The sequence below is a fragment of the Mesoplodon densirostris genome, chromosome 10 (assembly GCF_025265405.1).
Source record: "Mesoplodon densirostris isolate mMesDen1 chromosome 10, mMesDen1 primary haplotype, whole genome shotgun sequence".
Classification (NCBI taxonomy): domain Eukaryota; kingdom Metazoa; phylum Chordata; class Mammalia; order Artiodactyla; family Ziphiidae; genus Mesoplodon; species Mesoplodon densirostris.
This window is the reverse complement of record NC_082670.1, coordinates 13,918,659-13,933,549: the sequence shown is the minus strand read 5'-3', so window position 1 is coordinate 13,933,549 and position 14,891 is coordinate 13,918,659. Positions and strand designations below refer to the sequence as shown.

General features: G+C 41.7%; 1 non-coding gene across 1 annotated transcript; it reads right to left on the bottom strand.

Moving 5' to 3' along the window:
- Positions 1-5,481: 5,481 nt before the first annotated feature.
- On the bottom strand, positions 5,482-5,631 carry LOC132498053 (small nucleolar RNA SNORA62/SNORA6 family). The gene has a single exon (XR_009533676.1). It is a non-coding gene; the product is annotated as a small nucleolar RNA SNORA62/SNORA6 family (small nucleolar RNA).
- Positions 5,632-14,891: the final 9,260 nt, after the last annotated feature.

The window sequence follows — 14,891 nt, the reverse complement described above, 5'->3', positions numbered from 1 at the left end:
CACCCAGGATAATCTCCTCCTGATTAACTCAAAATAAACTAATGTGGAACCTTAGGTGAAATGCCTTCACCTTTGCCATATAATTTAACCTAACCATGACTGTGACACCCCATCATAATTACAGGGTCTACCTACATTCAAGGAGATGGGATTATACAGGGGGTATACACTAGGGTCCTGGGATATTAGGGGCCATCTTAGAGTTCTGCCTGCCCCAGGGAGACAGGAAGAAATAAGCGTAGAAAATGAATATTATTTGTCAATTATTTGTTATTCATAATATCTCCTAGAAGAGATTCATAATCTCTTCTAAAAGAGATTCTCTTCTTAAAAGAGATTAAATATTGCTCCTGAATGCAAACAATTAGCTTTGATTGGCTTTATGTTATTTTTTTCTCCTCAAGATCATTCATACCCTTCTGAATAACCTTAAGAATAATTACAGTTATGGTAATAGCTACTGTTTCTTGAATGCCTAATATGTGCCTGGCATTTTGCATAGTATTTTACATATAATATTACATTCGAACTTCACAACAAGTGTAAGAGGTGGGTATTATTATACCCATCTTGTAGATGATGAGAAGATCCTGAGGCTTAGAAATCTTAAGTCACTTACCTAAAGTAGCACAACTGGTAAGGAAGGAGTCAAGATTCAGACCCAGAACTGTCTGATTCTAAACCCAGTGCTACAGAGAAAAAAAATGGGAATGCAGATAGCAGGGGAAACTGTGTTTCCACTGCTAGTTCTCCTTTTTGAACAGTCAGTCACTTCTTATTGAATTGTTTCCTTTAACAATAAATGCAGCCATCTCTGCAGATATATATAGATATATATTTTCAACTCTGTTAAAGCATTTTCTATCAATTAGAAACATTCCCCTTATCCATTTTTTCCCTACTTCATCTCAAAGGCTAAAAAAGGGATGTACAATTGTGAGTAGCTGACTTGTGTCTCTTGGGTAAGCTTCTGATTTGAAGAGTGAAAATGCATTTGGAAACATGAAAACGTGTACAGGTGACACTTCCCTAGAATGCAATTATTGTATGCAGTTATTATACATAACCTCAGATGTCTGATTGTTGGTAATTCTTCTATTATTTTATACATTTGAAACAATTTGCCGCCTGAACATCTATGTCCCATGTGAAAGCTAGCTCCTATCAGATTGAATATTGTTCTCTAAAATGAGGGTCCCCAAGCAGTTGTTCTTTGAGACCAAATGGCTCATCGCTCTGGTGGTTTCCTCCCTGGACAGCGACTCAGAGGGTACAAAAACGTCTCCTGGGGGAAGGGACATAAAAGGGAGGGAGCAATCGCCCTTAAGGAAAAAATGCATGTGGAGCCGACACAGAAGTTTTCATCAAGAGAATGCCCTCACACCCTTTGTCTCTAGTTTTACTCGGAGAGAAGCAAATACCATGATCTCCAGGGGAAAATCTGTGGACCCCGGTTTAAACAGCAGCATCTTCAAACGTGCAGGGCTAAGTAATTAACGTCGCCACCAGGGGGCAATAAAACCACAGCCATGCTGGAGTAATAATAAGCTTGCCTTTATTGTGTCCAAAACATCTCTAAGGATAATCTTAGGTGAATGGATTTTGTGCTATTCATGGTCAACGATGCAATTAAGAACGAATACACTAATTTCATTTCTACTTTAAAGTAACAATAATAATCAGTCTATGCAGCTGGGCAGTACAGTTGGGCAGGCTCTGTGGGGAAAACTTTTATTCCCCTCTGCTACCTTCCCCCATAGAAAGAAATCTTAGCCTTAAAAGGGATTGTGATGGGAATCATGGGGTGGGTTGGGGGTGGGCATAGACAGGAGCAGGGAAACTTCCAGATAAGGAAAATGAAGCCCAGCGACATGAAAAGTGGATCGTCCAACACCATTCTTCTAGAAACAGGCTCGGACCCCAGAGATCCTGAGTCCCATCTACTAGGAACCCCACAGGACTGTGCAGTCTTCTCAGTGAGGAACAGGGGGCACCAATCATATTCTTTGTGTGCCCACAGTATTTAACACGGGCTTAGTGAGTTCCTAATAGGGTCAAGGCATTGAGGTATACTGGAGGGAATAAAATAACATAACAACAATAATAATACAGACATGACCCCTGCCCCCAGGAACTCAGGGTCTGGTGAGGATACAGATAGTGAGTTAATGATCAGACCAACATCTAATCACAACGATATAAAGGAAAATACAAGTTAGTGTGAGATCATATAATGAGGTGGGAGTGGGGGTTAGACACTTAACCTGAGGCTTGAGGGGAGAGACAAACAAACAAACAAAAACCTGGAGAAGAGCATTCCAGGCTGACACCAAGTTATACTGGATTAGAGAGAGAGAGAGAGGCTGGTGCCATTGAGCGCAAAGTGCCCTCTAGGCCATGTCAAGGGTTTGGGATTTCATTTTAGGTGCAATAAAAAGTGTTGAAGGGGGCTTCCCTGGTGGCGCAGTGGTTGCGAGTCCGCCTGCCGATGCAGGGGACGCGGGTTCGTGCCCCGGTCTGGGAGGATCCCACCTGCCGCGGAGCGGCTGGGCCCGTGAGCCATGGCCGCTGAGCCTGCGCATCCGGAGCCTGTGCTCCGCAACGGGAGAGGCCACAGCAGTGAGAGGCCCGCGTACCGCACAAAAAAAAAGAAAAAAAAAAAAAGTGTTGAAGGGTTTTGTACAGAGGATTGACATGAATGCAATTATATTTTTGTAAGATCAGTCTGGTTTCTATTTCGAGAAAAAATTGAAAGGGAACAAGAGTTAAAGCAGGGAGAATTATTAGGAGGCTGTTATTTTCCCCCGGTGATAAACAATGAATGCCTAGTAGTGAAGATGGAGAGAAGTAAACAGATTCCCTCTGTGGTTTGAGTGAGACTAGATCTACCGTTGTCTTCGATGTTAGGGTTAAGGGAGAATGAGGCATCGGTGATGACCTCCCCAGATACTGGGCACATGACGGGGTGGATGGGTGACATTTACTGAGTTGGGGGAGGCAGGAAGAGGGACAGAGATAAAGCGTTCGATTTTAGACACGATAATTTGGGAGGTCTGGAAACCATCCAAAGGGGATATAAGGTTGGAGCTCAGAAGGAAGGTGGTAGCATAGAGATTCAATTTGGGGGATCATCTGCACAAACCCCGAGAGTCGATGAGATTGCCTAGCAAAACAGGGTTGAAAGAGAAGAGGGCTGAAAAGCGATCCCAGGAAGACCCCAGTATTCAGAAGACAGGCAGGAAATGGATTCATGCAAAAGTGACTCTGAAGGAGCTGCCAGATGTGTTTAAGAAAAGCTAGGAGAAAGTGGTATCATGGAAGCCAAGAAAAGAGGATCTTTCAAGAAGGAGGGAGTAATCCACTGTGTCAAATGCTTCTGAGTGATTACTACCTAAGGTAAAGCCTGAAAGGAGAATTGGAGGAGGTTGGTTGGGGGTGGGGTGGGAATCAGAGCTGTGAGAGTGGGGATACAATGAATAATCAGTCACTGTACAGCTGGGCCATGTCAGGTGTCCACTTGAGGTTAGAAATCATGAGTTTATAGTGATATCAATTCTCTCATTTGTATAATCACTTTGGCTGAAATGTTCAAAATCAGGGAGTACGTACCTCTCCCCACCTTCCCCGACATACATAGCAATGTGCCACAGTGGCCACTCAAAGCCGCATGATAAACATGGCCCAACTTTTGGAAGGTAAATTTACATGACAATAATTAATTTAAAGCATTTTTATTTAAAACCAAGAACACATATAAAATGGATTCGAACACAAAGTTCAAATAGATTTTTATAGTAAATCAGAGTATTTAAAAAAATGTTTTTTAATTGAAGTATAGTTGATTTACAATATTGTGCTAATTTCTGCTGTACAGCAAACTGATTCAGTTATACATATATACATCCTTTTTTAAATATTCTTTTCCATTATGGTTTATCATAGGATATTGAATATAGTTCTCTGTGTTATACAGTAGGGCCTTGATGTTTCTCCAGTCTCTATATAAAAGCTTACATCTGCTAACCCCAATCTCCCACTCCATCCCTTCCCCAACACCCACCCCCGTGGCAACCACCAGTCGGTTCTCCATGTAAATTGGAGTATTTTAAACAGGATCTTATGATTTCAAGAAGTTTCTCCAGGCCCTCCCTCAAATTCCTGAGTAAGTGACTTGCTTGCTCCCCTTTGCAGATAAGGGTTCCCGTGTGAAAAATTTGAGAACTAATGACTTAGGCTGTCGTGGGTGTGGGAGTCCCATAGAAGTCAAGTGGAGATTAGGAACCATATTTTTGGACTCCAAAGCATGTGATTTTTCTACCTTCCCACATACATCTAAAGATTGTTCTTCAAGATTGTTCATTTCTGTGTTAGAATGTTCTGTTAAACTGTGCTCTAAATGATGCATACAACAATCCTGTATTTCTTTTATTTAAGAGACAATTGTGAATGTGGCTCCAGATGCTGGCTATAAATAGAATTTTATTAAAACCCGTGGCAACCCTGGCCTGCCATTTGGCTGGTGGACTATTCAGTTATTTGGGGCCTTTCTTTTGGTAAAATTCAGAGCTGTGCAAACTGGGCTCAACATTGTACTAATTCTGGACGCTGTTTAGGGAAATACATTTGCATTTATATCATCCTTGCTGTTTGACAGATGAGTAGAAGGAGTCACAGAGGTGTTGCTTGCTTGAAAGGCTAAAACTCACAAGCAGAAGCTGCTAGTTTCCTATTCTGTCAGAGTAAATGGTGCTACTATTTTTGGTTCGGTGTTCTTTTCCATTTCTGGTTATAGTGATCAGAGAGACAAATTCTACTTTGTTTCTAAGATACTCTCTGATCTCTTTCAGGCAACTCACAAGCCATGTACTGTCACTGAAACTCTCACATAGTAAGGTCCTTGGGTGATGGTGGCAGGTGGGGGATTACGTGCTAAAGCCCCTATAACAAAATAAAAAGGAAATATTACCTCCAACTCTGTGCCAGGAATGATGATGAAATCTGTGGACTTAACCCTTCTTAATAACTTGTCAAACCCTGTTATCTCCTTAATGCTATGCCCTTTGAAAAGAGCCAGAGGTGACTAAATCTCACCGGTAATGAGTAACATTCATTGAAAAAGCATTTAAAGAGTGTTTAAAAGGGTAAAAATTATTTTAAGCATTTAGGAAGACCCAAAATTCTATCTATATGCTAAAAAGGGTAATATGATAATGGAGTCCAATAATATAGTAGTAATCAGATTAGGGAGAAATTTAGGAGATAGGAGACTGGGAGCCAGTGACATTGTCATCCCAGGAAGGGGCTCGGTTTCAGGGGTACAAGAGAGGTGCACAAATTCCCTACAGTGACTGAGAAGATAGAGGGGAAAAAAAGCAAATTAGGAGATTGTTATAGATCCAGCAAGAATTTTCTATCATGTTTTTCAATTGGGAGGGTATTTTATTTTATTTATTTATTTATTTATTTATTTATTTATTTTACATTTGTAGCAAGTATTACTATCAAACTCCACTCATTGGGCCAGAGACCCTTGTGACATTAGCGAAAAACTTGCCCCTCATGTAGCACACTACCTACACTTGTGAGTTCATCGGCCAGTGGCCTCAACTCCAAGCTCTAACAATGTGCAGTAGGGAGGGTATTTTACAATGCAGGGCATATGGATAGAAATTTACCAGTCTCCTTCTAGACATGGAATGGCCTCTCTGTGGCAGGGAGACTCTTAAGCTGCTCCTGCCTCAAATCCCCACCTTCCAGTACACTTGCTTTTGTGTAATCTTCTCTCCTCGGGTGTGAGCTGGTCTAGTAACCGGCCTCTAATCAATGACATCCAGCAAGATGATGGGTGACCCTTCTGGACTGAACGACATAAGATGCTAAGTTCCAAGTTGCTGGCAGACTCTCCACTGCTGTCTTTGATGAAGCAAGCTGCTGGGTTGGGGAAGCTCTCATGGCCTCAGGAACTCAAGACAGCCTTTGGCCAACAGTCAGCAAGGAACTGAGGCTGCCAGACCAACAGCCTGCACGGAACTGAATCCTGCCCAAAACCCCATGAGCTTGGAAGTGGATCCTTCCCAAGTCAAGCCTTAAAATCAGACCCCACCACTGGCCCACACCTTGAAGGCAGCCCAGTGAGAGACTCTGAAACAGATAACCCAGTTACACCATGCTCAGACTCCTGACCGTGGAGTCCTAACTGTGAGATAATAAATGTGTGCTAAGTTGGAAAAAAATACCATCTTCTAAGGGCAGGAATTCATCATGCTCTCTCATACTTGCATCCTTTGCCCACCTATCCCTTCTGCCAGGAATGTCCTTCCTCATCCTTCCCTTCCATTTGGAAGACTCCAGATCTTCTTGCGATAGTCAGCCATGACATTTCTTCCCTGAAACTTTCTTGCATAGTCAGGCTTTTCCCCCTCTGTGCCTCTTTGGCAGCTTGTGTCATCTCTTGTCACACGTGCTGCATTGTCGTCGATCAACGATCGGTATGACTGTTCACTAGACTGTGAGATCCTTGAGAGCAGGGGCTGAACATCTCCATCTATTTCCCCAGCATCTACCAGAGTGTCTACCCCAGTGTTTACAATAGTAGTACCTGCCAACTGGATAAACTGGGTCCAGAAGAAAAATACCCAGACTGTGACTTTGTAAGCATGCGAACGATCACAAACTCACCCTGGTCAAATCTCATTGTCTTAGAGGTTTAAATTAAGCAAAAGACTTCCCAGTTTGAGCTGCTGGCCCACCAATTTTGAAATCACACTCATGTGGTTCATTGCATTAACATTTCAACATAGACAAAAGACCTGAGATACTCAGATAATTTGTTGCCAGGAAAGTTTATTTCAATAACAGAATGAGCCCTGGCTGCCTAAGATGCTGCCCTGCTTTCCAACCCTTTCCCCACTTTGCATCCATTCCAGCTGTCCCACTTCCACATCCCTCCTCCTGCCATCATCTTTTGTTTCTCTGTTGCCCACCCCTCTCCACCATGGCCTCCACACTAGGTGGTATGCAGAATCATTAATAGGGTGTCTAGATGGTAAAGGTGGCCCCATTACCCTCCCTGGTCTGCCAGTGAAATTGCAATCTGTGGACACCTCCTGTACAATATGAATTAATATTAATAATAATAGGAGCTTTATGCTGGCTCTTCCTTTGCTTGGCAGTACCAACCAGTTACAAAGCCAGTTAAAATATTGTGCTGGGAGATTTTTTACCGCTTGGAGGTTAAGTGCATGAGCTCCAGTTAGACTATCTTGATTCAAAACCACTGCTTCCGTTTGCAAGCTGTGACACTTTGGGCAAGCTATTTCTCTGTGCTTAAGTTTCCTTATCAGTAAAACAGGGTGATAATAATAATGCTTCCCACACAGAATTGTTTCAAGAGGACTAAGTGTATTGATATGTCCCAAAGGCTCTTGAAATAGTCCCTGGCACTAGATAACTGCTTGCTCTCGATGAAAATTCCAAAGTTTGCCAAATAATTAGAAATGTGGTAAAAGGGATCTACATGATAAGTTCTGGCCAACACGATGCTAGAGAAACACCATACCAGAAGCATTCAATATTGTGCCTTTGGGCAAGTCCAGGTTATGTTAATGGATGCAGTTTGTTCAGGTTTTTATGCCTATCTCTTATTTTCTTGCCTTTTCTACTTGGTTAACAAGATAATGTTCTTCCTTCAGGTATCTCTGCATCCTGGCACCTTTATCCCAAGGATCTCCCTTGGTAATCATCCCTTCCCTCCGTGAGAAAGGATAGGTGTTACCTCCAGTTTTTCAAATGTGAAAACTAAGGCACTAAAAGATAAAATAGGAACTGATGGATATACTTCGGCGTAAACTTATTTAAAACTCTTTTAGGTGCAAGGTTTCCTGTCACAGCTTCATGAATAATGGTAGTCCACATTAAGTTTTCCTTTTTCTAAAGCCTATAATTTGCTCCTTGCTCAATTAGACACTATTTTGTTGTTCTCTGTTTCATGCATATTAGTTATGTTTCATCAAGGATACTGGAAACTTCCTAAGGCTGGGGACTGTACTCTGGGCCACTCTCACCCTGTCCTAATCACCCCAGGGCCAGATACCTGATGAGTAGGGACGGCCCCTATGACCCAGAGCCCACAGAAATTATTCAATCTAGCCAGTCCTAAACCAAGCCCATTATTTCCCTCAGAAACCACAATAAAGGCTCCTGCCAACTGTTCCCCTCTCTCTCTTTCTCTCTGCCCACTCATCTTACCTCAGTGCTTCCTGTGTGGCTCTTCCTGGCACGCTGTGCCTCCTGTTTCTAGGAGACTGTGAGTATAATAAAAACTTCCTCCTCTCTGGTGACCATTTCCATGTCTGTGTGTCTTACCACAACTGCCTAAAACAAATCCTGCTACCAACCGAATGCCAACTCAAATGGTTTAAACATTAATGAGATACAGTACTTCACATAGCAAGAAGTTCTTGGATAGGGAAGATCTAAGATCCAGTTAACTCAGTGGTTAGATTGTGTCATTCTTTCTGCCCTGTCTTCCTCAGAGGGTCAACCTTGGCTTTGGCTAGCCTCTTCTGGGTCAGAAGATTGTTGCTTCTGTTCGAAGTATGACATCCAGATACTACTACAAAATGGAGTGGAAGAGGGACCATTTCTTCTATTTAAAGGAAACATTTTTTTCCATAGGCCCCTCCCGGCAGATTTCTCCCATGTCTCATTTAGCCAGAACTGAGTGACATGCACACCTTAAATAATCATTGGCAAGGGGGAATGGACCACCATGATTGTCTGAGGCTCATAAATATTTATTCGTGCGTCACAAAGAGGAGGGAAGGATACCCAGACACAAAAGTAAGGGTCCTGCCAATAACGGAGAAGTTTGGATGGAACCAGCAGTTGCTACAATATTCTTCCATGCTGATTTATCCTTTAATCTTAAGGAGATTCTCATTTGCATAGGAAGGAGTCTAAGAACTTAAGTATAGAATAAAGACTTACTATTTCTGGGTTAATATATCAAAACACATTTTCTGGAACAACAATGTCCCTGATTTTCCAATTTTGTCTGCGGATGTAGAGTTCCTCCTGATGAGGGTCTATGGTACCTGAAGACCCCTCTTCAGCATATTCTGCTCCAGGTGTCACCTTCCTTCCACTCTCTCTCCCCTCTCTTTTCTCTCTTTGCTCTGCTAAAATTGTATGAGTTTACTACAACACTTCTCTCTTCTTTCTTCCTGCAGTTTTACTTTCTAAGGGAATTTCATGGCTTCCCTGACACATCTCCCTTTGTTGCATCAGGACAGGCAGAACTAAGGTTTCAATTTGCTTCAGAAACTGAGCTTTGAGCTTGTTGCCATCACTTGACAGACTTTGGGATCATCTTTATGGAGATGGGACAAATACGCACCGTGAGTATATAAAAATATCGGTGAGCCAAAAGGGTGGACTGTGGCAGACAGCACGCATTCCTGTTGTTCCTGAAATCTCTTCTCTACCAAATCCTCCAAGTGTCGGTCTCTTCCATCCTAATCTTGCTAATTCTGCTAATGAATGATGACTGCAAGGGACATGTTTGCCAACTATATCCTGCATGACAACGTCTGTGATCTAGTCTCTTTATCTAAGAGGCTCAAAATATTTGATAATCCAAATTAGAACCAGGGCTGTGCAGAGGGTTACAGTTACTCCAGACTTGTCCCCAAGAAAGGCCAAAATTAGCTATGATGTGGGTGCACATGAAATCTACCAAGCTTCTTTCAGCCATCTCAAGAGCAGACAAGGACTTCATGATGTCACGTGTGTGTTATCATAGCATCACATGGGAGGCAGAATCACCGTGCTGAAAGGTGAGGCCTGGAGCCAGACTGACCTGCGTTTGAAGCCTGACATTGCTGAATCACTTTGAGCAGCATCCACACCTTCCCTCACCTCCATTTCCTCTTCTGTAGGTTGGTGATAACAGTAGGATCATGGTAAAGGACAAATGTTTGTAAAGCCCCTGCCTATTACAGAGCCTGGTATGGAATATGTATTTGATCAGTGGAAACTGCTACTATCACCACAAAAGTATATACAACTTAAGTCATCACTTCCTGGTCTTGATTAATTGGGTAAATAAGTCTTCCTTATTTCTCAGCTTCCTTAGTCTCCCTGAGGGTGAATCTTCCCAGAAGACAGAATTACCTAGAATGCCTCCATCAATACTTTCCCATTTTCAGATTAAGATCAGGGGTTATCATTTTGCTTTGTATTACTTGTGAACATAAAAAAAATTCCTAGCCATTTAAATGAAAACAATAGCATCTATATTTAAAAATCCACGTCATAGGTTAAAGTATTAAAAGTGACAGCAGGACTTCCCTGGTGGCGCAGTGGTTGAGAGTCCGCCTGCCAATGCAGGGAACATGGGTTCGTGCCCCGGTCCGGGAAGATCCCACATGCCGCGGAGCGGCTGGGCCCGTGAGCCATGGTCGCTGAGCCTGCGCGTCTGGAGCCTGTGCTCCGCAACGGGAGAGGCCACAACAGTGAGAGGCCCGCGTACCACAAAAAAAAAAAAAAAAAAAAAAGTGACAGCAAGGGCCAGAATGAGGTTTTAGCAATATCTGAATGGTGCACTAAGAAAACTCCAAAATGTTTGCTTTATCCCCATCCTCAAGTCATCAGAGTGAGCACTAGGAGGATTTTTATTAATAATACATGGGACACCATATCAGACTGACAGCAGGGGCTAGCTGTCTAAAATTCTTTTGGGGACAGGGCAGATATAAACAAACCAACCAATAAAAACTGTAACCAGGGAGACTTTCTCCATGGGAATGTGGTTTAGGTGGAAAATTCCTATGCACCAGTTAAATAAACTATTTTAAGTTTTTTCCTGTGGCATAAAGGCCATTTTCTTGTTAGTCAACATCCAAATGGCCTGTGCTAAACATGGACCTCCTAAACACAGAGGATACTTGCATCACTCCATATAACATCCAGATGAGGCACTAATAGATGTCCTAGTAATGGGGACCTGGATAATTTTAGATTCCCTTGTTTTGTTTTCCATTTAAATGTGATAGGATCACAATATGAGAGGGCAAGACATCTGAGAGATTATAGCCACACAAATACTATATGAATTTAAACCTCAGAAAAACCCACCACACAAAGACAAATGACCAGATGATATTCTGCTTCAGATGCAGGGAACAGGGCTGCAGTCCAGGTGACTGGAGTGCTTTTCTTCTCGTTCTAAAGCTGCTTGATATGTGTAAAATATCATCATAGTTTTAATACAGTTAACTACCCTTACCCTCACAGCAAATATAAGTGCCATAATAAGTGGTATATCTGCTAGAAACTCATGAAATTATTGCAAGTCAAGGTGACGTGAATGGTTCAGAAATGAATGTAAAATGAAAGAGTTCATTCATGAGAAAATAATGGTATATATTGAGTCTTACATGAATTCACTTTAAAACCTATATTTTTGTGTTATGGTTTCTTCTCAAAGAAAAGTGCTTCAAGGTCCATCTTTAATGGCTGTTTAAACATCCTGTGTCTGAATTAGCAGCCTCCTGGTACTGAAACGTGACCATAATATGTTCTTTGTTGTCTAAGGAAGCTTCTGTGGCATATTAATTTCTTTCAGTAACTGATGTTTACTTTGAACAGGGACTGTGGAAGAGCTGTGATGATGATTCAGAAGACAAACAAGTGAAGGAACGAAATAGCACAAGATAATAGTTGCTCAGGTTATGCTGAGGCCAGCTGTATACACATGGAATTAAGAGAGGAAATGATTTTGGACCAGATTAGGGAAACTTTGGACTTGGAGCTAAATTGATTCTTCAACTTCAATTTAATCCTCAGCACAAGACAAATAACAAGAGCCTGTATTTTCCCTTATCCCATGGTTACCCAAACACAATTATATCATACAAAAGTGACCACTGGCAACTTCTTTCATGGGGACCTGGACGATTTTAGTTTCTCTTGATTTGTTTTCCATTCAAATGTGATAGGATCACAATATGAGAAGGCAAGACATCTGGGAGATTATAGCCATGCAAATATGAATACGTAGTCAATTGAATATATATTTGAATATATGTATTGAATATATATAATTGAATATTTGTGTTTGAGTCCTCCAGAGAAACAGAGGCAATAAGATATATATGTATATGGGGAGATTTATTGTAGAAATTGGCTCACATGGTTAAGGAGGCCAAGAAGTCCCACGATCTGCTGTCTGCAGGCTAGAGGACCAGGAAAGCCAGTGCTGTAATTCAGTCTGAGTCTGAAGGCCTGGGAATTGGGGGGACTATGGTACAAGTCCCGGTATAAGTCCAAACACCTGGGAAGCAAGAGCACCAGTGTCTGAGGGTAGGAGAAGATGGATGTTTCGGCTCAAGTAGAGAGAATGAATTCATCCTTTCCCCATGTTTTTTGTTCTTTTCAGGCCTCAATGGATTGGACGATTCCCATCTGCATTAGTAGGGTTGACCTTCTTTTTTCAGTCTACTGATTCAAATGCTAATCTCTTCTGGAGACACCCCCAGAAATAATGTTTTACCAGCTGTTCGGGCATTCCTTAGCCAAGTCAACACATAAAATTAACCAGCACATGTGATGTCACTCCTGTGGTCATGGTAAATTTTACAAGATTTTATCTTCCTCCTTCTCAGGAGGTCCATGTTTAGCACAGGCCTTTGGATGTTGTTCTAGTCTCTCCATTCCTCTCTCTCTCTGTCTCTTTCTTGTTAGCTTTGAAGAAACAGGCTGCCATGAATCCTACAGTTGCAAGAAAATAAATTCTTCTAACAACTTGAGGGAGCTTGGAAGTAGGTCCTCCCCAGCTCAAGTCTCCAGATGAGAACTCAGCCCTGGCTAACAGCTTGATTGCAGCCTTGCAGTGGACCCAGCTAAGCTGTGCCTGGACTCCTGACCCAAAGAAAACCTTGAAATTCTTTAAACAGTATGGTTTGTGGTTATTTGTTATACACTGTAGAAAACATACAGTTGATATTTCTACAGAGTAACTTTTTCTGTCCTTTAATTTCAACCTTTCTGGATCCTTATGTTTTGAATGTTTCTTATAAACAACACATAAATAGAGAAAAAATCAACCATCACAGTATTCAATTAAATATGTGTGCATATATATGTGTGTGTATGTATAAAACCTATATATGTGTATGCATGTATTCAATTGCTCTCCTTAAATCTTTGGGTTTTACTCCATCTATCAGTACTTATTTTTAAAATTTTCAACACTATTTTTTTCTTCCTTCTACTTGTCTTCCATTCTCTCCTTTAAAAAGAGCCAAGAAAAAAAAAAAAAACAACTCCTGTTTGGGGCTTCCCTGGTGGCGCAGTGGTTGAGAGTCCGCCTGCCAATGCAGGGGACACGAGTTCGTGCCCCTGTCCGGGAAGATCCCACATGCCGCGGAGCAGCTGGGCCCGTGAGCCATGGCCTCTGAGCCTGCGCGTCTGGAGCCTGTGGTTTCTTCTAATTTGTTTTCTTGTTAACAATCTTAAATACACAAAGTGGCTGAGCCTTATATTTGTTATTTACCTGATTTTTACTTATATAGCCACTGAAAAACTTTCTCTCATGGTCAGTGACCTTCTACAGAAAAATGTCCCCACCCTTGTTCTAAGTAAACAGTGGAGCGTAGCGCCACACAATGCAGCCTGACTATGGAATGTGGGTAACAACTTTGCAGCCCAGCCAGCCTGGCAGGGAAAACATTCAAGAGGGCTCTTTGTGTTGGAACAAAGAAGCAGGATAGGACTAAGGGCAAAAGAGGTAACACAGGCCAAAGCTTGCTGGCATCTGTGGGATTGATTCCTACAGGTTTAATATAGCTCAAGTTAATAGAGCACATGTGGTTGTGAAGTCAAGCGTCACTAGGATGGACTATTAAGATTGGCAATGGGGACCTGCAGGCAAAATGCTTGAAACAAATGTATGTTTTTTCTCCAAGATAGGCTGGGAGAATATGCCCCATCATGATACTACAGTTCTGATTTGTGCCTTAAACTATGTGAAAGCAAGTAGAGCAGAATGCTGAGGATTTTGTCATCAGAATGAGAAAGATTCAAACTCCAGCTTTGTTTGCTACCTGAGCTATCTTTGGCAAGATCATGGGGGAGATTTCAGACCTTGGATCAGTCTGGTGAGATAGATTTAATGGGGCAGACTAAATGCTCAGCACTTCATATAGACATAATCAATCCCAACTTCCAGCTATATAAAAATAGGACCAGTCCATCAGGGGGTAAGGAGGCAATACATTGTACTCGTGAAGATCTACTTTGCTCCAGGTTTCTAAGGACTATGGCTAATTTAAAAGCGAATTCTGGCTCCCAAGCTAAAAAATCACATCACATCTTTACACAGTCCTGCTTGCTACACAGAGTCTGCGTGGGGACATTAGCTTATGAGAGCCTCTGGTGAATATAACCACCTCAGCAATATCATTCTTCTCTCTATCAAACATTGTGTTCAGATTCTTAGAAATCTGAAGCTAAAAATGTTCCTTCGTCTTATTTTGGGGGGGGGGGATTCTGAATTTTGTTACTAACATTATAGCTAATATTAATTGAGTTCTCATATATGTAAGGCAATGTGTTAAGCACTTTACATTATTTCATTAATCCTCTCAAATCCTATAATTCAGGATAACTTTTTTTGAAATAGTAATGTTTTGAAACTATATATGGAAAAGCCACCCCATACACCTGAGAACATCAACCTAGAATGACTAACACCCAGGCTTACTCCAATAAAATTACTGGACCTTAAAGAAAAGGGAAAAAAATCCATTGGGCATCTAGCTAAAAAGAACACTCAATTTATACAGGAAAAAAAAATTGGATTATTGTCAGACTTTCTAATAACAACAGAA